We start from the raw sequence: 23,306 nt of genomic DNA, 5'->3' as shown, positions 1-23,306 counted from the left end.
CTCTTGATGCCCATTTCTAATTCTTCTGAAGCCATTCTGGCAGTTTCCAAACCATTTTGGTCCATTTCTAGCCTGGTCTTGCCCTTCCTAGCTTGGTTTAACTCCTGTATGGTCATTTTTATTTTACTCTTCTCCATTTCTAAACCTTTTTTAGATTCTTTTGGCACATTGTAAACAATGGAGAGGCTTTTCCATCTTATTCTGCCCAATCCTTACTAGTTTTAAGCTGGTTTTGGCTCCTTCTTTAGTATTTGTGGTCATTTCTGGCCTGTTTTAAGCTGCTCTTGCCTATTTCTAATGTGCTTCAGGCTATTTCTAACCTCTTGATGCCCATTTCTAATTCTTCTGAAGCCATTCTGGCAGTTTCCAAACCATTTTGGTTCATTTCCTACCCATTTCTAGCCTGGTCTTCCCCTTCCTAGCTTGGTTTAACTCCTGTATGGTCATTTTTATTTTACTCTTCTCCATTTCTAAACCTTTTTTAGATTCTTTTGGCACATTGTAAACAATGGAGAGGCTTTTCCATCTTATTCTGCCCAATCCTTACTAGTTTTAAGCTGGTTTTGGCTCCTTCTTTAGTATTTGTGGTCATTTCTGGGCTGTTTTAAGCTGCTCTTGCCTCTTTCTAATGTGCTTCAGGCTATTTCTAACCTCTTGATGCCCATTTCTAATTCTTCTGAAGCCATTCTGGCAGTTTCCAAACCATTTTGGTCCATTTCCTACCCATTTCTAGCCTGGTCTTGCCCTTCCTAGCTTGGTTTAACTCCTGTATGGTCATTTTTATTTTACTCTTCTGCATTTCTAAACCTTTTTTAGATTCTTTTGGCACATTGTAAACAATGGAGAGGCTTTTCCATCTTATTCTGCCCATTCCTTACTAGTTTTAAGCTGGTTTTGGCTCCTTCTTTAGTATTTGTGGTCATTTCTGGGCTGTTTTAAGCTGCTCTTGCCTATTTCTAATGTGCTTCAGGCTATTTCTAACCTCTTGATGCCCATTTCTAATTCTTCTGAAGCCATTCTGGCAGTTTCCAAACCATTTTGGTTCATTTCCTACCCATTTCTAGCCTGGTCTTCCCCTTCCTAGCTTGGTTTAACTCCTGTATGGTCATTTTTATTTTACTCTTCTCCATTTCTAAACCTTTTTTAGATTCTTTTGGCACATTGTAAACAATGGAGAGGCTTTTCCATCTTGTTCTGCCCAATCCTTACTAGTTTTTAAGCTGGTTTTGGCTCCTTCTTTAGTATTTGTGGTCATTTCTGGCTGTTTTAAGCTGCTCTTGCCTATTTCTAATGTGCTTCAGGCTATTTCTAACCTCTTGATGCCCATTTCTAATTCTTCTGAAGCCATTCTGGCAGTTTCCAAACCATTTTGGTCTATTTCTAGCCTGGTCTTGCCCTTTCCTAGCTTGGTTTAACTCCTGTATGGTCATTTTTATTTTACTCTTCTCCATTTCTAAACCTTTTTTAGATTCTTTTGGCACATTGTAAACAATGGAGAGGCTTTTCCATCTTATTCTGCCCAATCCTTACTAGTTTTAAGCTGGTTTTGGCTCCTTCTTTAGTATTTGTGGTCATTTCTGGGCTGTTTTAAGCTGCTCTTGCCTATTTCTAATGTGCTTCAGGCTATTTCTAACCTCTTGATGCCCATTTCTAATTCTTCTGAAGCCATTCTGGCAGTTTCCAAACCATTTTGGTCATTTCCTACCATTTCTAGCCTGGTCTTGCCCTTCCTAGCTTGGTTTAACTCCTGTATGGTCATTTTTATTTTACTCTTCTCCATTTCTAAACCTTTTTTAGATTCTTTTGGCACATTGTAAACAATGGAGAGGCTTTTCCATCTTATTCTGCCCAATTCCTTACTAGTTTTTAGCTGGTTTTGGCTCCTTCTTTAGTATTTGTGGTCATTTCTGGGCTGTTTTAAGCTGCTCTTGCCTATTTCTAATGTGCTTCAGGCTATTTCTAACCTCTTGATGCCCATTTCTAATTCTTCTGAAGCCATTCTGGCAGTTTCCAAACCATTGTGGTCCATTTCTAGCCTGGTCTTGCCCTTTCCTAGCTTGGTTTAACTCCTGTATGGTCATTTTTATTTTACTCTTCTCCATTTCTAAACCTTTTTTAGATTCTTTTGGCACATTGTAAACAATGGAGAGGCTTTTCCATCTTATTCTGCCCAATCCTTACTAGTTTTAAGCTGGTTTTGGCTCCTTCTTTAGTATTTGTGGTCATTTCTGGGCTGTTTTAAGCTGCTCTTGCCTATTTCTAATGTGCTTCAGGCTATTTCTAACCTCTTGATGCCCATTTCTAATTCTTCTGAAGCCATTCTGGCAGTTTCCAAACCATTTTGGTCATTTCCTACCCATTTCTAGCCTGGTCTTGCCCCTTTCCTAGCTTGGTTTAACTCCTGTATGGTCATTTTTATTTTACTCTTCTCCATTTCTAAACCTTTTTTAGATTCTTTTGGCACATTGTAAACAATGGAGAGGCTTTTCCATCTTATTCTGCCCAATCCTTACTAGTTTTAAGCTGGTTTTGGCTCCTTCTTTAGTATTTGTGGTCATTTCTGGCCTGTTTTAAGCTGCTCTTGCCTCTTTCTAATGTGCTTCAGGCTATTTCTAACCTCTTGATGCCCATTTCTAATTCTTCTGAAGCCATTCTGGCAGTTTCCAAACCATTTTGGTCCATTTCCTACCCATTTCTAGCCTGGTCTTGCCCTTCCTAGCTTGGTTTAACTCCTGTATGGTCATTTTTATTTTACTCTTCTCCGTTTCTAAACCTTTTTTAGATTCTTTTGGCAAATTGTAAACAATGGAGAGGCTTTTCCATCTTAGTTCTGCCCAATTCCTTACTAGTTTTTAAGCTGGTTTTGGCTCCTTCTTTAGTATTTGTGGTCATTTCTGGCCTGTTTTAAGCTGCTCTTGCCTATTTCTAATGTGCTTCAGGCTATTTCTAACCTCTTGATGCCCATTTCTAATTCTTCTGAAGCCATTCTGGCAGTTTCCAAACCATTTTGGTCATTTCCTACCATTTCTAGCCTGGTCTTGCCCTTCCTAGCTTGGTTTAACTCCTGTATGGTCATTTTTATTTTACTCTTCTCCATTTCTAAACCTTTTTTAGATTCTTTTGGCACATTGTAAACAATGGAGAGGCTTTTCCATCTTATTCTGCCCAATCCTTACTAGTTTTAAGCTGGTTTTGGCTCCTTCTTTAGTATTTGTGGTCATTTCTGGGCTGTTTTAAGCTGCTCTTGCCTATTTCTAATGTGCTTCAGGCTATTTCTAACCTCTTGATGCCCATTTCTAATTCTTCTGAAGCCATTCTGGCAGTTTCCAAACCATTTTGGTCCATTTCCTACCCATTTCTAGCCTGGTCTTGCCCTTTCCTAGCTTGGTTTAACTCCTGTATGGTCATTTTTATTTTACTCTTCTCCATTTCTAAACCTTTTTTAGATTCTTTTGGCACATTGTAAACAATGGAGAGGCTTTTCCATCTTATTCTGCCCAATCCTTACTAGTTTTAAGCTGGTTTTGGCTCCTTCTTTAGTATTTGTGGTCATTTCTGGCCTGTTTTAAGCTGCTCTTGCCTATTTCTAATGTGCTTCAGGCTATTTCTAACCTCTTGATGCCCATTTCTAATTCTTCTGAAGCCATTCTGGCAGTTTCCAAACCATTTTGGTCCATTTCCTACCCATTTCTAGCCTGGTCTTCCCCTTCCTAGCTTGGTTTAACTCCTGTATGGTCATTTTTATTTTACTCTTCTCATTTCTAAACCTTTTTTAGATTCTTTTGGCACATTGTAAACAATGGAGAGGCTTTTCCATCTGAGTTCTGCCCATTCCTTACTAGTTTTAAGCTGGTTTTGGCTCCTTCTTTAGTATTTGTGGTCATTTCTGGGCTGTTTTAAGCTGCTCTTGCCTCTTTCTAATGTGCTTCAGGCTATTTCTAACCTCTTGATGCCCATTTCTAATTCTTCTGAAGCCATTCTGGCAGTTTCCAAACCATTTTGGTCCATTTCTACCCTGGTCTTGCCCTTTCCTAGCTTGGTTTAACTCCTGTATGGTCATTTTTATTTTACTCTTCTCCATTTCTAAACCTTTTTTAGATTCTTTTGGCACATTGTAAACAATGGAGAGGCTTTTCCATCTTATTCTGCCCAATCCTTACTAGTTTTAAGCTGGTTTTGGCTCCTTCTTTAGTATTTGTGGTCATTTCTGGGCTGTTTTAAGCTGCTCTTGCCTCTTTCTAATGTGCTTCAGGCTATTTCTAACCTCTTGATGCCCATTTCTAATTCTTCTGAAGCCATTCTGGCAGTTTCCAAACCATTTTGGTCCATTTCTAGCCTGGTCTTGCCCTTTCCTAGCTTGGTTTAACTCCTGTATGGTCATTTTTATTTTACTCTTCTCCATTTCTAAACCTTTTTTAGATTCTTTTGGCACATTGTAAACAATGGAGAGGCTTTTCCATCTTATTCTGCCCAATCCTTACTAGTTTTAAGCTGGTTTTGGCTCCTTCTTTAGTATTTGTGGTCATTTCTGGGCTGTTTTAAGCTGCTATTGCCTATTTCTAATGTGCTTCAGGCTATTTCTAACCTCTTGATGCCCATTTCTAATTCTTCTGAAGCCATTCTGGCAGTTTCCAAACCATTTTGGTCCATTTCTAGCCTGGTCTTGCCCTTTCCTAGCTTGGTTTAACTCCTGTATGGTCATTTTTATTTTACTCTTCTCCATTTCTAAACCTTTTTTAGATTCTTTTGGCACATTGTAAACAATGGAGAGGCTTTTCCATCTTATTCTGCCCAATCCTTACTAGTTTTAAGCTGGTTTTGGCTCCTTCTTTAGTATTTATGGTCATTTCTGGGCCTGTTTTAAGCTGCTCTTGCCTATTTCTAATGTGCTTCAGGCTATTTCTAACCTCTTGATGCCCATTTCTAATTCTTCTGAAGCCATTCTGGCAGTTTCCAAACCATTTTGGTCCATTTCTAGCCTGGTCTTGCCCTTTCCTAGCTTGGTTTAACTCCTGTATGGTCATTTTTATTTTACTCTTCTGCATTTCTAAACCTTTTTTAGATTCTTTTGGCACATTGTAAACAATGGAGAGGCTTTTCCATCTTGTTCTGCCCATTCCTTACTAGTTTTAAGCTGGTTTTGGCTCCTTCTTTAGTATTTGTGGTCATTTCTGGCCTGTTTTAAGCTGCTCTTGCCTCTTTCTAATGTGCTTCAGGCTATTTCTAACCTCTTGATGCCCATTTCTAATTCTTCTGAAGCCATTCTGGCAGTTTCCAAACCATTTTGGTCCATTTCCTACCCATTTCTAGCCTGGTCTTCCCCTTCCTAGCTTGGTTTAACTCCTGTATGGTCATTTTTATTTTACTCTTCTCCATTTCTAAACCTTTTTTAGATTCTTTTGGCACATTGTAAACAATGGAGAGGCTTTTCCATCTTGTTCTGCCCATTCCTTACTAGTTTTAAGCTGGTTTTGGCTCCTTCTTTAGTATTTGTGGTCATTTCTGGGCTGTTTTAAGCTGCTCTTGCCTCTTTCTAATGTGCTTCAGGCTATTTCTAACCTCTTGATGCCCATTTCTAATTCTTCTGAAGCCATTCTGGCAGTTTCCAAACCATTTTGGTTCATTTCCTACCCATTTCTAGCCTGGTCTTGCCCTTCCTAGCTTGGTTTAACTCCTGTATGGTCATTTTTATCTTACTCTTCTGCATTTCTAAACCTTTTTTAGATTCTTTTGGCACATTGTAAACAATGGAGAGGCTTTTCCATCTTATTCTGCCCAATCCTTACTAGTTTTAAGCTGGTTTTGGCTCCTTCTTTAGTATTTGTGGTCATTTCTGGCCTGTTTTAAGCTGCTCTTGCCTATTTCTAATGTGCTTCAGGCTATTTCTAACCTCTTGATGCCCATTTCTAATTCTTCTGAAGCCATTCTGGCAGTTTCCAAACCATTTTGGTTCATTTCCTATCCATTTCTAGCCTGGTCTTACCCTTCCTAGCTTGGTTTAACTCCTGTATGGTCATTTTTATTTTACTCTTCTCCATTTCTAAACCTTTTTTAGATTCTTTTGGCACATTGTAAACAATGGAGAGGCTTTTCCATCTTGTTCTGCCCATTCCTTACTAGTTTTTAGCTGGTTTTGGCTCCTTCTTTAGTATTTGTGGTCATTTCTGGGCTGTTTTAAGCTGCTCTTGCCTATTTCTAATGTGCTTCAGGCTATTTCTAACCTCTTGATGCCCATTTCTAATTCTTCTGAAGCCATTCTGGCAGTTTCCAAACCATTTTGGTCCATTTCTAGCCTGGTCTTGCCCTTTCCTAGCTTGGTTTAACTCCTGTATGGTCATTTTTATTTTACTCTTCTCCATTTCTAAACCTTTTTTAGATTCTTTTGGCAAATTGTAAACAATGGAGAGGCTTTTCCATCTTATTCTGCCCAATCCTTACTAGTTTTAAGCTGGTTTTGGCTCCTTCTTTAGTATTTGTGGTCATTTCTGGGCTGTTTTAAGCTGCTCTTGCCTATTTCTAATGTGCTTCAGGCTATTTCTAACCTCTTGATGCCCATTTCTAATTCTTCTGAAGCCATTCTGGCAGTTTCCAAACCATTTTGGTTCATTTCCTATCCATTTCTAGCCTGGTCTTCCCCTTCCTAGCTTGGTTTAACTCCTGTATGGTCATTTTTATTTTACTCTTCTCCATTTCTAAACCTTTTTTAGATTCTTTTGGCACATTGTAAACAATGGAGAGGCTTTTCCATCTTGTTCTGCCCATTCCTTACTAGTTTTAAGCTGGTTTTGGCTCCTTCTTTAGTATTTGTGGTCATTTCTGGCCTGTTTTAAGCTGCTCTTGCCTATTTCTAATGTGCTTCAGGCTATTTCTAACCTCTTGATGCCCATTTCTAATTCTTCTGAAGCCATTCTGGCAGTTTCCAAACCATTTTGGTCCATTTCTAGCCTGGTCTTGCCCTTTCCTAGCTTGGTTTAACTCCTGTATGGTCATTTTTATTTTACTCTTCTCCATTTCTAAACCTTTTTTAGATTCTTTTGGCACATTGTAAACAATGGAGAGGCTTTTCCATCTTATTCTGCCCATCCTTACTAGTTTTAAGCTGGTTTTGGCTCCTTCTTTAGTATTTGTGGTCATTTCTGGGCTGTTTTAAGCTGCTCTTGCCTCTTTCTAATGTGCTTCAGGCTATTTCTAACCTCTTGATGCCCATTTCTAATTCTTCTGAAGCCATTCTGGCAGTTTCCAAACCATTTTGGTCCATTTCCTACCATTTCTAGCCTGGTCTTGCCCTTTCCTAGCTTGGTTTAACTCCTGTATGGTCATTTTTATTTTACTCTTCTCCATTTCTAAACCTTTTTTAGATTCTTTTGGCACATTGTAAACAATGGAGAGGCTTTTCCATCTTGTTCTGCCCATTCCTTACTAGTTTTTAAGCTGGTTTTGGCTCCTTCTTTAGTGTTTGTGGTCATTTCTGGGCTGTTTTAAGCTGCTCTTGCCTATTTCTAATGTGCTTCAGGCTATTTCTAACCTCTTGATGCCCATTTCTAATTCTTCTGAAGCCATTCTGGCAGTTTCCAAACCATTTTGGTCCATTTCCTACCCATTTCTAGCCTGGTCTTGCCCTTTCCTAGCTTGGTTTAACTCCTGTATGGTCATTTTTATTTTACTCTTCTCCATTTCTAAACCTTTTTTAGATTCTTTTGGCACATTGTAAACAATGGAGAGGCTTTTCCATCTTATGCTGCCCAATCCTTACTAGTTTTAAGCTGGTTTTGGCTCCTTCTTTAGTATTTGTGGTCATTTCTGGCTGTTTTAAGCTGCTCTTGCCTATTTCTAATGTGCTTCAGGCTATTTCTAACCTCTTGATGCCCATTTCTAATTCTTCTGAAGCCATTCTGGCAGTTTCCAAACCATTGTGGTCCATTTCTAGCCTGGTCTTGCCCTTTCCTAGCTTGGTTTAACTCCTGTATGGTCATTTTTATTTTACTCTTCTCCATTTCTAAACCTTTTTTAGATTCTTTTGGCACATTGTAAACAATGGAGAGGCTTTTCCATCTTATTCTGCCCAATCCTTACTAGTTTTAAGCTGGTTTTGGCTCCTTCTTTAGTATTTGTGGTCATTTCTGGCCTGTTTTAAGCTGCTCTTGCCTCTTTCTAATGTGCTTCAGGCTATTTCTAACCTCTTGATGCCCATTTCTAATTCTTCTGAAGCCATTCTGGCAGTTTCCAAACCATTGTGGTCCATTTCTAGCCTGGTCTTGCCCTTTCCTAGCTTGGTTTAACTCCTGTATGGTCATTTTTATTTTACTCTTCTCCATTTCTAAACCTTTTTTAGATTCTTTTGGCACATTGTAAACAATGGAGAGGCTTTTCCATCTTATTCTGCCCAATCCTTACTAGTTTTAAGCTGGTTTTGGCTCCTTCTTTAGTATTTGTGGTCATTTCTGGCCTGTTTTAAGCTGCTCTTGCCTATTTCTAATGTGCTTCAGGCTATTTCTAACCTCTTGATGCCCATTTCTAATTCTTCTGAAGCCATTCTGGCAGTTTCCAAACCATTTTGGTCCATTTCCTACCCATTTCTAGCCTGGTCTTCCCCTTCCTAGCTTGGTTTAACTCCTGTATGGTCATTTTTATTTTACTCTTCTCCGTTTCTAAACCTTTTTTAGATTCTTTTGGCACATTGTAAACAATGGAGAGGCTTTTCCATCTTATTCTGCCCAATCCTTACTAGTTTTAAGCTGGTTTTGGCTCCTTCTTTAGTATTTGTGGTCATTTCTGGGCTGTTTTAAGCTGCTCTTGCCTCTTTCTAATGTGCTTCAGGCTATTTCTAACCTCTTGATGCCCATTTCTAATTCTTCTGAAGCCATTCTGGCAGTTTCCAAACCATTTTGGTCCATTTCTAGCCTGGTCTTCCCCTTCCTAGCTTGGTTTAACTCCTGTATGGTCATTTTTATTTTACTCTTCTCCATTTCTAAACCTTTTTTAGATTCTTTTGGCACATTGTAAACAATGGAGAGGCTTTTCCATCTTGTTCTGCCCAATCCTTACTAGTTTTAAGCTGGTTTTGGCTCCTTCTTTAGTATTTGTGGTCATTTCTGGCTGTTTTAAGCTGCTCTTGCCTATTTCTAATGTGCTTCAGGCTATTTCTAACCTATTGATGCCCATTTCTAATTCTTCTGAAGCCATTCTGGCAGTTTCCAAACCATTGTGGTCCATTTCTAGCCTGGTCTTGCCCTTTCCTAGCTTGGTTTAACTCCTGTATGGTCATTTTTATTTTACTCTTCTCCATTTCTAAACCTTTTTTAGATTCTTTTGGCACATTGTAAACAATGGAGAGGCTTTTCCATCTTATTCTGCCCAATCCTTACTAGTTTTAAGCTGCTCTTGCCTCTTTCTAATGTGCTTCAGGCTATTTCTAACCTCTTGATGCCCATTTCTAATAATTCTGAAGCCATTCTGGCAGTTTCCAAACCATTTTGGTTCATTTCCTACCCATTTCTAGCCTGGTCTTACCCTTCCTAGCTTGGTTTAACTCCTGTATGGTCATTTTTATTTTACTCTTCTCCATTTCTAAACCTTTTTTAGATTCTTTTGGCACATTGTAAACAATGGAGAGGCTTTTCCATCTTATTCTGCCCAATCCTTACTAGTTTTAAGCTGGTTTTGGCTCCTTCTTTAGTATTTGTGGTCATTTCTGGGCTGTTTTAAGCTGCTCTTGCCTATTTCTAATGTGCTTCAGGCTATTTCTAACCTCTTGATGCCCATTTCTAATTCTTCTGAAGCCATTCTGGCAGTTTCCAAACCATTTTGGTCCATTTCCTACCCATTTCTAGCCTGGTCTTGCCCTTCCTAGCTTGGTTTAACTCCTGTATGGTCATTTTTATTTTACTCTTCTCCATTTCTAAACCTTTTTTAGATTCTTTTGGCAAATTGTAAACAATGGAGAGGCTTTTCCATCTTATTCTGCCCAATCCTTACTAGTTTTAAGCTGGTTTTGGCTCCTTCTTTAGTATTTGTGGTCATTTCTGGGCTGTTTTAAGCTGCTCTTGCCTATTTCTAATGTGCTTCAGGCTATTTCTAACCTCTTGATGCCCATTTCTAATTCTTCTGAAGCCATTCTGGCAGTTTCCAAACCATTTTGGTCCATTTCCTACCATTTCTAGCCTGGTCTTGCCCTTTCCTAGCTTGGTTTAACTCCTGTATGGTCATTTTTATTTTACTCTTCTCCATTTCTAAACCTTTTTTAGATTCTTTTGGCACATTGTAAACAATGGAGAGGCTTTTCCATCTTGTTCTGCCCATTCCTTACTAGTTTTTTAGCTGGTTTTGGCTCCTTCTTTAGTATTTGTGGTCATTTCTGGGCTGTTTTAAGCTGCTCTTGCCTATTTCTAATGTGCTTCAGGCTATTTCTAACCTCTTGATGCCCATTTCTAATTCTTCTGAAGCCATTCTGGCAGTTTCCAAACCATTTTGGCCCATTTCTAGCCTGGTCTTGCCCTTTCCTAGCTTGGTTTAACTCCTGTATGGTCATTTTTATTTTACTCTTCTCCATTTCTAAACCTTTTTTAGATTCTTTTGGCACATTGTAAACAATGGAGAGGCTTTTCCATCTTGTTCTGCCCAATCCTTACTAGTTTTTAGCTGGTTTTGGCTCCTTCTTTAGTATTTGTGGTCATTTCTGGGCTGTTTTAAGCTGCTCTTGCCTATTTCTAATGTGCTTCAGGCTATTTCTAACCTCTTGATGCCCATTTCTAATTCTTCTGAAGCCATTCTGGCAGTTTCCAAACCATTTTGGTTCATTTCCTACCCATTTCTAGCCTGGTCTTGCCCTTTCCTAGCTTGGTTTAACTCCTGTATGGTCATTTTTATTTTACTCTTCTCCATTTCTAAACCTTTTTTAGATTCTTTTGGCACATTGTAAACAATGGAGAGGCTTTTCCATCTTATTCTGCCCAATCCTTACTAGTTTTAAGCTGGTTTTGGCTCCTTCTTTAGTATTTGTGGTCATTTCTGGGCTGTTTTAAGCTGCTCTTGCCTATTTCTAATGTGCTTCAGGCTATTTCTAACCTCTTGATGCCCATTTCTAATTCTTCTGAAGCCATTCTGGCAGTTTCCAAACCATTTTGGTCCATTTCAAGCCTGGTCTTGCCCTTTCCTAGCTTGGTTTAACTCCTGTATGGTCATTTTTATTTTACTCTTCTCCATTTCTAAACCTTTTTTAGATTCTTTTGGCACATTGTAAACAATGGAGAGGCTTTTCCATCTTATTCTGCCCATTCCTTACTAGTTTTAAGCTGGTTTTGGCTCCTTCTTTAGTATTTGTGGTCATTTCTGGCCTGTTTTAAGCTGCTCTTGCCTATTTCTAATGTGCTTCAGGCTATTTCTAACCTCTTGATGCCCATTTCTAATTCTTCTGAAGCCATTCTGGCAGTTTCCAAACCATTTTGGTCCATTTCCTACCCATTTCTAGCCTGGTCTTGCCCTTTCCTAGCTTGGTTTAACTCCTGTATGGTCATTTTTATTTTACTCTTCTCCATTTCTAAACCTTTTTTAGATTCTTTTGGCACATTGTAAACAATGGAGAGGCTTTTCCATCTTATTCTGCCCAATCCTTACTAGTTTTAAGCTGGTTTTGGCTCCTTCTTTAGTATTTGTGGTCATTTCTGGGCTGTTTTAAGCTGCTCTTGCCTCTTTCTAATGTGCTTCAGGCTATTTCTAACCTCTTGATGCCCATTTCTAATTCTTCTGAAGCCATTCTGGCAGTTTCCAAACCATTTTGGTCCATTTCCTACCATTTCTAGCCTGGTCTTGCCCTTTCCTAGCTTGGTTTAACTCCTGTATGGTCATTTTTATTTTACTCTTCTGCCATTTCTAAACCTTTTTTAGATTCTTTTGGCACATTGTAAACAATGGAGAGGCTTTTCCATCTTATTCTGCCCATTCCTTACTAGTTTTTAAGCTGGTTTTGGCTCCTTCTTTAGTATTTGTGGTCATTTCTGGGCTGTTTTAAGCTGCTCTTGCCTATTTCTAATGTGCTTCAGGCTATTTCTAACCTCTTGATGCCCATTTCTAATTCTTCTGAAGCCATTCTGGCAGTTTCCAAACCATTTTGGTCCATTTCCTACCCATTTCTAGCCTGGTCTTGCCCTTCCTAGCTTGGTTTAACTCCTGTATGGTCATTTTTATTTTACTCTTCTCCATTTCTAAACCTTTTTTAGATTCTTTTGGCACATTGTAAACAATGGAGAGGCTTTTCCATCTTATTCTGCCCAATCCTTACTAGTTTTAAGCTGGTTTTGGCTCCTTCTTTAGTATTTGTGGTCATTTCTGGGCCTGTTTTAAGCTGCTCTTGCCTATTTCTAATGTGCTTCAGGCTATTTCTAACCTCTTGATGCCCATTTCTAATTCTTCTGAAGCCATTCTGGCAGTTTCCAAACCATTTTGGTCCATTTCCTACCCATTTCTAGCCTGGTCTTGCCCTTTCCTAGCTTGGTTTAACTCCTGTATGGTCATTTTTATTTACTCTTCTGCATTTCTAAACCTTTTTTTAGATTCTTTTGGCACATTGTAAACAATGGAGAGGCTTTTTCCATCTTATTCTGCCCAATCCTTACTAGTTTTAAGCTGGTTTTGGCTCCTTCTTTAGTATTTGTGGTCATTTCTGGGCCTGTTTTAAGCTGCTCTTGCCTATTTCTAATGTGCTTCAGGCTATTTCTAACCTCTTGATGCCCATTTCTAATTCTTCTGAAGCCATTCTGGCAGTTTCCAAACCATTTTGGTCTTTCCTACCATTTCTAGCCTGGTCTTGCCCTTTCCTAGCTTGGTTTAACTCCTGTATGGTCATTTTTATTTTACTCTTCTCCATTTCTAAACCTTTTTTAGATTCTTTTGGCACATTGTAAACAATGGAGAGGCTTTTCCATCTTATTCTGCCCATTCCTTACTAGTTTTTAGCTGGTTTTGGCTCCTTCTTTAGTATTTGTGGTCATTTCTGGGCTGTTTTAAGCTGCTCTTGCCTATTTCTAATGTGCTTCAGGCTATTTCTAACCTCTTGATGCCCATTTCTAATTCTTCTGAAGCCATTCTGGCAGTTTCCAAACCATTTTGGTTCATTTCCTACCCATTTCTAGCCTGGTCTTGCCCTTCCTAGCTTGGTTTAACTCCTGTATGGTCATTTTTATTTTACTCTTCTCCATTTCTAAACCTTTTTTAGATTCTTTTGGCAAATTGTAAACAATGGAGAGGCTTTTCCATCTTATTCTGCCCAATCCTTACTAGTTTTAAGCTGGTTTTGGCTACTTCTTTAGTATTTGTGGTCATTTCTGGCCTGTTTTAAGCTGCTCTTGCCTATTTCTAATGTGCTTCAGGCTATTTCTAACCTCTTGATGCCCATTTCTAATTCTTCTGAAGCCATTCTGGCAGTTTCCAAACCATTTTGGTCCATTTCTAGCCTGGTCTTGCCCTTTCCTAGCTTGGTTTAACTCCTGTATGGTCATTTTTATTTTACTCTTCTCCATTTCTAAACCTTTTTTAGATTCTTTTGGCACATTGTAAACAATGGAGAGGCTTTTCCATCTTATTCTGCCCAATCCTTACTAGTTTTAAGCTGGTTTTGGCTCCTTCTTTAGTATTTGTGGTCATTTCTGGCTGTTTTAAGCTGCTCTTGCCTATTTCTAATGTGCTTCAGGCTATTTCTAACCTCTTGATGCCCATTTCTAATTCTTCTGAAGCCATTCTGGCAGTTTCCAAACCATTTTGGTCCATTTCCTACCCATTTCTAGCCTGGTCTTGCCCTTTCCTAGCTTGGTTTAACTCCTGTATGGTCATTTTTATTTTACTCTTCTCCATTTCTAAACCTTTTTTAGATTCTTTTGGCACATTGTAAACAATGGAGAGGCTTTTCCATCTTATTCTGCCCAATCCTTACTAGTTTTAAGCTGGTTTTGGCTCCTTCTTTAGTATTTGTGGTCATTTCTGGCCTGTTTTAAGCTGCTCTTGCCTCTTTCTAATGTGCTTCAGGCTATTTCTAACCTCTTGATGCCCATTTCTAATTCTTCTGAAGCCATTCTGGCAGTTTCCAAACCATTGTGGTCCATTTCTAGCCTGGTCTTGCCCTTTCCTAGCTTGGTTTAACTCCTGTATGGTCATTTTTATTTTACTCTTCTCCATTTCTAAACCTTTTTTAGATTCTTTTGGCACATTGTAAACAATGGAGAGGCTTTTCCATCTTATTCTGCCCAATCCTTACTAGTTTTAAGCTGGTTTTGGCTCCTTCTTTAGTATTTGTGGTCATTTCTAGGCCTGTTTTAAGCTGCTCTTGCCTATTTCTAATGTGCTTCAGGCTATTTCTAACCTCTTGATGCCCATTTCTAATTCTTCTGAAGCCATTCTGGCAGTTTCCAAACCATTTTGGTCCATTTCCTACCCATTTCTAGCCTGGTCTTGCCCTTCCTAGCTTGGTTTAACTCCTGTATGGTCATTTTTATTTTACTCTTCTCCATTTCTAAACCTTTTTTAGATTCTTTTGGCACATTGTAAACAATGGAGAGGCTTTTCCATCTTATTCTGCCCATTCCTTACTAGTTTTAAGCTGGTTTTGGCTCCTTCTTTAGTATTTGTGGTCATTTCTGGGCTGTTTTAAGCTGCTCTTGCCTATTTCTAATGTGCTTCAGGCTATTTCTAACCTCTTGATGCCCATTTCTAATTCTTCTGAAGCCATTCTGGCAGTTTCCAAACCATTTTGGTCCATTTCCTACCCATTTCTAGCCTGGTCTTGCCCTTCCTAGCTTGGTTTAACTCCTGTATGGTCATTTTTATCTTACTCTTCTGCATTTCTAAACCTTTTTTAGATTCTTTTGGCACATTGTAAACAATGGAGAGGCTTTTCCATCTTATTCTGCCCATTCCTTACTAGTTTTTAGCTGGTTTTGGCTCCTTCTTTAGTATTTGTGGTCATTTCTGGGCTGTTTTAAGCTGCTCTTGCCTATTTCTAATGTGCTTCAGGCTATTTCTAACCTCTTGATGCCCATTTCTAATTCTTCTGAAGCCATTCTGGCAGTTTCCAAACCATTTTGGTCCATTTCTAGCCTGGTCTTGCCCTTTCCTAGCTTGGTTTAACTCCTGTATGGTCATTTTTATTTTACTCTTCTCCATTTCTAAACCTTTTTTAGATTCTTTTGGCACATTGTAAACAATGGAGAGGCTTTTCCATCTTATTCTGCCCAATCCTTACTAGTTTTAAGCTGGTTTTGGCTCCTTCTTTAGTATTTGTGGTCATTTCTGGCCTGTTTTAAGCTGCTCTTGCCTATTTCTAATGTGCTTCAGGCTATTTCTAACCTCTTGATGCCCATTTCTAATTCTTCTGAAGCCATTCTGGCAGTTTCCAAACCATTTTGGTCCATTTCCTACCCATTTCTAGCCTGGTCTTGCCCTTCCTAGCTTGGTTTAACTCCTGTATGGTCATTTTTATCTTACTCTTCTGCATTTCTAAACCTTTTTTAGATTCTTTTGGCACATTGTAAACAATGGAGAGGGTTTTCCATCTTATTCTGCCCAATCCTTACTAGTTTTAAGCTGGTTTTGGCTCCTTCTTTAGTATTTGTGGTCATTTCTGGGCCTGTTTTAAGCTGCTCTTGCCTATTTCTAATGTGCTTCAGGCTATTTCTAACCTCTTGATGCCCATTTCTAATTCTTCTGAAGCCATTCTGGCAGTTTCCAAACCATTTTGGTCCATTTCCTACCATTTCTAGCCTGGTCTTGCCCTTTCCTAGCTTGTTTTAACTCCTGTATGGTCATTTTTATTTTACTCTTCTCCATTTCTAAACCTTTTTTAGATTCTTTTGGCACATTGTAAACAATGGAGAGGCTTTTCCATCTTATTCTGCCCATTCCTTACTAGTTTTAAGCTGGTTTTGGCTCCTTCTTTAGTATTTGTGGTCATTTCTGGGCTGTTTTAAGCTGCTCTTGCCTATTTCTAATGTGCTTCAGGCTATTTCTAACCTCTTGATGCCCATTTCTAATTCTTCTGAAGCCATTCTGGCAGTTTCCAAACCATTTTGGTCATTTCCTACCATTTCTAGCCTGGTCTTGCCCTTTCCTAGCTTGGTTTAACTCCTGTATGGTCATTTTTATTTACTCTTCTCCATTTCTAAACCTTTTTTAGATTCTTTTGGCACATTGTAAACAATGGAGAGGCTTTTCCATCTTATTCTGCCCAATTCCTTACTAGTTTTAAGCTGGTTTTGGCTCCTTCTTTAGTATTTGTGGTCATTTCTGGGCTGTTTTAAGCTGCTCTTGCCTATTTCTAATGTGCTTCAGGCTATTTCTAACCTCTTGATGCCCATTTCTAATTATTCTGAAGCCATTCTGGCAGTTTCCAAACCATTTTGGTCCATTTCCTACCATTTCTAGCCTGGTCTTGCCCTTTCCTAGCTTGGTTTAACTCCTGTATGGTCATTTTTATTTTACTCTTCTCCATTTCTAAACCTTTTTTAGATTCTTTTGGCACATTGTAAACAATGGAGAGGCTTTTCCATCTTATTCTGCCCAATTCCTTACTAGTTTTAAGCTGGTTTTGGCTCCTTCTTTAGTATTTGTGGTCATTTTCTGGCCTGTTTTAAGCTGCTCTTGCCTATTTCTAATGTGCTTCAGGCTATTTCTAACCTCTTGATGCCCATTTCTAATTCTTCTGAAGCCATTCTGGCAGTTTCCAAACCATTTTGGTCCATTTCCTACCCATTTCTAGCCTGGTCTTGCCCTTTCCTAGCTTGGTTTAACTCCTGTATGGTCATTTTTATTTTACTCTTCTCCATTTCTAAACCTTTTTTAGATTCTTTTGGCACATTGTAAACAATGGAGAGGCTTTTCCATCTTATTCTCTGCCCAATCCTTACTAGTTTTAAGCTGGTTTTGGCTCCTTCTTTAGTATTTGTGGTCATTTCTGGGCCTGTTTTAAGCTGCTCTTGCCTATTTCTAATGTGCTTCAGGCTATTTCTAACCTCTTGATGCCCATTTCTAATTCTTCTGAAGCCATTCTGGCAGTTTCCAAACCATTTTGGTCATTTCCTACCCATTTCTAGCCTGGTCTTCCCCTTCCTAGCTTGGTTTAACTCCTGTATGGTCATTTTTATCTTACTCTTCTCCATTTCTAAACCTTTTTTTAGATTCTTTTGGCACATTGTAAACAATGGAGAGGCTTTTCCATCTTATTCTGCCCAATTCCTTACTAGTTTTAAGCTGGTTTTGGCTCCTTCTTTAGTATTTGTGGTCATTTCTGGGCCTGTTTTAAGCTGCTCTTGCCTATTTCTAATGTGCTTCAGGCTATTTCTAACCTCTTGATGCCCATTTCTAATTCTTCTGAAGCCATTCTGGCAGTTTCCAAACCATTTTGGTCCATTTCAAGCCTGGTCTTGCCCTTTCCTAGCTTGGTTTAACTCCTGTATGGTCATTTTTATTTTACTCTTCTCCATTTCTAAACCTTTTTTAGATTCTTTTGGCACATTGTAAACAATGGAGAGGCTTTTCCATCTTGTTCTGCCCATCCTTACTAGTTTTAAGCTGGTTTTGGCTCCTTCTTTAGTATTTGTGGTCATTTCTGGGCTGTTTTAAGCTGCTCTTGCCTATTTCTAATGTGCTTCAGGCTATTTCTAACCTCTTGATGCCCGTTTCTAATTCTTCTGAAGCCATTCTGGCAGTTTCCAAACCATTTTGGTCCATTTCTAGCCTGGTCTTCCCCTTCCTAGCTTGGTTTAACTCCTGTATGGTCATTTTTATTTTACTCTTCTCCGTTTCTAAACCTTTTTTAGATTCTTTTGGCAAATTGTAAACAATGGAGAGGCTTTTCCATCTTATTCTGCCCAATCCTTACTAGTTTTAAGCTGGTTTTGGCTCCTTCTTTAGTATTTGTGGTCATTTTCTGGCCTGTTTTAATCTGCTCTTTCCTATTTCTAATGTGCTTCAGGCTATTTCTAACCTCTTGATGCCCATTTCTAATTCTTCTGAAGCCATTCTGGCAGTTTCCAAACCATTTTGGTCCATTTCTAGCCTGGTCTTGCCCTTTCCTAGCTTGGTTTAACTCCTGTATGGTCATTTTTATTTTACTCTTCTCCATTTCTAAACCTTTTTTAGATTCTTTTGGCACATTGTAAACAATGGAGAGGCTTTTCCATCTTTCTTCTGCCCATTCCTTACTAGTTTTTTAGCTGGTTTTGGCTCCTTCTTTAGTATTTGTGGTCATTTCTGGGCTGTTTTAAGCTGCTCTTGCCTATTTCTAATGTGCTTCAGGCTATTTCTAACCTCTTGATGCCCATTTCTAATTCTTCTGAAGCATTCTGGCAGTTTCCAAACCATTTTGGTCCATTTCCTACCCATTTCTAGCCTGGTCTTGCCCTTTCCTAGCTTGGTTTAACTCCTGTATGGTCATTTTTATTTACTCTTCTGCATTTCTAAACCTTTTTTAGATTCTTTTTGGCACATTGTAAACAATGGAGAGGCTTTTCCATCTTATTCTGCCCAATTCCTTACTAGTTTTTAAGCTGGTTTTGGCTCCTTCTTAGTATTTGTGGTCATTTCTGGGCTGTTTTAAGCTGCTCTTGCCTATTTCTAATGTGCTTCAGGCTATTTCTAACCTCTTGATGCCCATTTCTAATTCTTCTGAAGCCATTCTGGCAGTTTCCAAACCATTTTGGTCTTCCTACCCATTTCTAGCCTGGTCTTTGCCCTTCCTAGCTTGGTTTAACTCCTGTATGGTCATTTTTATTTTACTCTTCTCCGTTTCTAAACTTTTTTTAGATTCTTTTGGCAAATTGTAAACAATGGAGAGGCTTTTCCATCTTATTCTGCCCAATCCTTACTAGTTTTAAGCTGGTTTTGGCTCCTTCTTTAGTATTTGTGGTCATTTCTGGCTGTTTTAAAGCTGCTCTTGCCTACTTCTAATGTGCTTCAGGCTATTTCTATACTCTTGATGCCCATTTCTAATTCTTCTGAAGCCATTCTGGCAGTTTCCAAACCATTTTGGTCCATTTCTAGCCTGGTCTTGCCCTTTCCTAGCTTGGTTTAACTCCTGTATGGTCATTTTTATTTTACTCTTCTCCATTTCTAAACCTTTTTTAGATTCTTTTTGGCAAATTGTAAACAATGGAGAGGCTTTTCCATCTTATTCTGCCCATCCTTACTAGTTTTAAGCTGGTTTTGGCTCCTTCTTTAGTATTTGTGGTCATTTCTGGGCTGTTTTAAGCTGCTCTTGCCTATTTCTAATGTGCTTCAGGCTATTTCTAACCTCTTGATGCCCATTTCTAATTCTTCTGAAGCCATTCTGGCAGTTTCCAAACCATTTTTGGTCCATTTCTAGCCTTGGTCTTGCCCTTCCTAGCTTGGTTTAAACTCCTGTATGGTCATTTTTATTTACTCTTCTCCATTTCTAAACCTTTTTTAGATTCTTTTGGCACATTGTAAACAATGGAGAGGCTTTTCCATCTTATTCTGCCCAATCCTTACTAGTTTTAAGCTGGTTTTGGCTCCTTCTTTAGTATTTGTGGTCATTTCTGGGCTGTTTTTAAGCTGCTCTTGCCTCTTTCTAATGTGCTTCAGGCTATTTCTAACCTCTTGATGCCCATTTCTAATCTTCTGAAGCCATTCTGGCAGTTTCCAAACCATTTTGGTTCATTTCTACCCATTTCTAGCCTGGTCTTGCCCTTCCTAGCTTGGTTTAACTCCTGTATGGTCATTTTTATCTTACTCTTCTCGCATTTCTAAACCTTTTTAGATTCTTTTGGCACATTGTAAACAATGGAGAGGCTGTTTCCATCTTATTCTGCTGCCCATATCCTTACTAGTTTTAAGCTGGTTTTGGCTCCTTCTTTAGTATTTGTGGTAATTTCTGGCCTGTTTTAAGCTGCTCTTGCCTAATTCTAATGTGCTTCAGGCTATTTCTAACCTCTTGATGCCCATTTCTAATTCTTCTGAAGCCATTCTGGCAGTTTCCAAACCATTTTGGTCCATTTCCTACCCATTTCTAGCCTGGTCTTGCCCGTTCCTAGCTTGGTTTAACTCCTGTATGGTCATTTTTATTTTACTCTTCTCCATTTCTAAACCTTTTTTAGATTCTTTTGGCACATTGTAAACAATGGAGAGGCTTTTCCATCTTATTCTGCCCAATCCTTACTAGTTTTAGCTGGTTTGGCTCCTTCTTTAGTATTTGTGGTCATTTCTGGCCTGTTTTAAGCTGCTCTTGCCTCTTTCTACATGTGCTTCAGGCTATTTCTAACCTCTTGATGCCCATTTCTAATTCTTCTGAAGCCATTCTGGCAGTTTCCAAACCATTTTGGTCCATTTCTAGCCTGGTCTTGCCCTTTTCCTAGCTTGGTTTAAACTCCTGTATGGTCATTTTTATTTTACTCTTCTCCATTTCTAAACCTTTTTTAGATTCTTTTGGCACATTGTAAACAATGGAGAGGGCTTTTCCATCTTATTCTGCCCAATTCCTTACTAGTTTTAAGCTGGTTTTGGCTCCTTCTTTAGTATTTGTGGTCATTTCTGGCCTGTTTTAAGCTGCTCTTGCCTATTTCTAATGTGCTTCAGGCTATTTCTAACCTCTTGATGCCCATTTCTAATAATTCTGAAGCCATTCTGGCAGTTTCCAAACCATTTTGGTCCATTTCCTACCCATTTCTAGCCTGGTCTTGCCCTTCCTAGCTTGGTTTAACTCCTGTATGGTCATTTTTATTTTACTCTTCTCAATTTCTAAACCTTTTTTAGATTATTTTGGCACATTGTAAACAATGGAGAGGCTTTTCCATCTTGTTCTGCCCATTCCTTACTAGTTTTTAGCTGGTTTTGGCTCCTTCTTTAGTATTTGTGGTCATTTCTGGGCTGTTTTAAGCTGCTCTTGCCTATTTCTAATGTGCTTCAGGCTATTTCTAACCTCTTGATGCCCATTTCTAATTCTTCTGAAGCCATTCTGGCAGTTTCCAAACCATTTTGGTTCATTTCCTACCCATTTCTAGCCTGGTCTTCCCCTTCCTAGCTTGGTTTAACTCCTGTTAGGGTCATTTTTATTTACTCTTCTCCATTTCTAACCTTTTTTAGATTCTTTTGGCACATTGTAAACAATGAGAGGCTTTTCCATCTTATTCTGCCAAATTCCTTACTAGTTTTTAAGCTGGTTTTGGCTCCTTCTTTAGTATTTGTGGTCATTTCTGGCCTGTTTTAAGCTGCTCTTGCCTATTTCTAATGTGCTTCAGGCTATTTCTAACCTCTTGATGGCCCATTTCTAATTCTTCTGAAGCCATTCTGGCAGTTTCCAAACCATTTTGGTCCATTTCCTAGCCATTGGTCTTGCCCTTTCCTAGCTTGGTTTAACTCCTGTAGGTCATTTTTATTTTACTCTTCTCCATTTCTAAACCTTTTTTAGATTCTTTTGGCACATTGTAAACAATGGAGAGGCCTTTTCCATCTTATTCTGCCCAATCCTTACTAGTGTTTAAGCTGGTTTTGGCCTCCTTCTTTAGTATTTGTGGTCATTTCTGGCCTGTTTAAGCTGCTCTTCGCCTCTTTCTAATGTGCCTTCAGGCTATTTCTAACCTCTTGATGCCCATTTCTAATTCATTCTGAAGCCATTCTGGCAGTTTCCAAACCATTTTGCGTTCCATTTCTCCAATTTCTAGCCTGGTCTTGCCCTTCCTAGCTTGGTTTAACTCCTGTATGGTCATTTTTATTCTTACTCTTCTGCATTTCTAAACCTTTTTTAGATTCTTTTGGCACATTGTAAACAATGGAGAGGCTTTTCCAATCTTATTCTGCCCATTCCTTACTAGTTTTAAGCTGGTTTTGGCTCCTTCTTTAGTATTTGTGGTCATTTCTGGGCTGTTTTAAGCTGCTCTTGCCTCATTTCTAATGTGCTTCAGGCTATTTCTAACCTCTTGATGCCCATTTCTAATTCTTCTGAAGCCATTCTGGCAGTTTCCAAACCATTTTGGTCATTTCCTACCATTTCTAGCCTGGTCTTTGCCCTTCCTAGCTTGGTTTAACTCCTGTATGGTCATTTTTATCTTTACTCTTCTCCAGTTTCTAAACTTTTTTTTAGATTCTTTTGGCAAATTGTAAACAATGGAGAGGCTTTTCCATCTTATTCTGCCCAATCCTTACTAGTTTTAAGCTGGTTTTGGCTCCTTCTTAGTATTTGTGGTCATTTCTGGCCTGTTTAAGCTGCTCTTGCCTCTTTCTAATGTGCTTCAGGCTATTTCTAACCTCTTGATGCCCATTTCTAATTCTTCTGAAGCCATTCTGGCAGTTTCCAAACCATTTTCGGTCCATTTCTAGCCTGGTCTTGCCCTTTCCTAGCTTGGTTTAACTCCTGTATGGTCATTTTTATTTTACTCTTCTCCATTTCTAAACCTTTTTTTAGATTCTTTTGGCACATTGTAAACAATGGAGAGGCTTTTCCATCTTGTTCTGCCCAATTCCTTACTAGTTTTAGCTGGTTTTGGCTCCTTCTTTAGTATTTGTGGTCATTTTCTGGGCTGTTTTTAAGCTGCGCTTGCCTAATTCTAATGTGCTTCAGGCTATTTCTAACCTCTTGATGCCCGTTTCTAATTCTTCTGAAGCCATTCTGGCAGTTTCCAAACCATTTTGGTTCATTTCCTACCCATTTCTAGCCTGGTCTTGCCCTTCCTAGCTTGGTTTAAACTCCTGTATGGTCATTTTTATTTTACTCTTCTGCATTTCTAAACTTTTTTAGATTCTTTTGGCACATTGTAAACAATGGAGAGGGCTTTTCCATCTTATTCTGCCCAATTCCTTACTAGTTTTAGCTGGTTTTGGCTCCTTCTTTAGTATTGTGGTCATTTCTGGGCTGTTTTAAGCTGCTCTTGCCTATTTCTAATGTGCTTCAGGCTATTTCTAACCTCTTGATGCCCATTTCTAATTCTTCTGAAGCCATTCTGGCAGTTTCCAAAACCATTTTGGTCCCATTTCTAGCCTGGTCTTTCCCCTTTCCTAGCTTGGTTTAAACTCCTGTAATGGTCATTTTTATTTTACTCTTCTCCATTTCTAAACCTTTTTTTAGATTCTTTTGGCACATTGTAAACAATGGAGAGGCTTTTTCCATCTTATTTCTGCCCAATCCTTACTAGTTTTTAGCTGGTTTTGGCTCCTTCTTTAGTATTTGTGGTCATTTCTGGCTGTTTTAAGCTGCTCTTGCCTCTTTCTAATGTGCTTCAGGCTATTTCTAACCTCTTGATGCCCATTTCTAATTCTTCTGAAGCCATTTCTGGCAGTTTCCAAACCATTTTGGTCATTTCCTACCATTTCTA

This window comes from Melopsittacus undulatus, unplaced genomic scaffold, assembly GCF_012275295.1.
Source record: "Melopsittacus undulatus isolate bMelUnd1 unplaced genomic scaffold, bMelUnd1.mat.Z mat_scaffold_95_arrow_ctg1, whole genome shotgun sequence".
Classification (NCBI taxonomy): Eukaryota; Metazoa; Chordata; class Aves; order Psittaciformes; family Psittaculidae; genus Melopsittacus; species Melopsittacus undulatus.
This window is presented reverse-complemented; position numbering follows the sequence as displayed.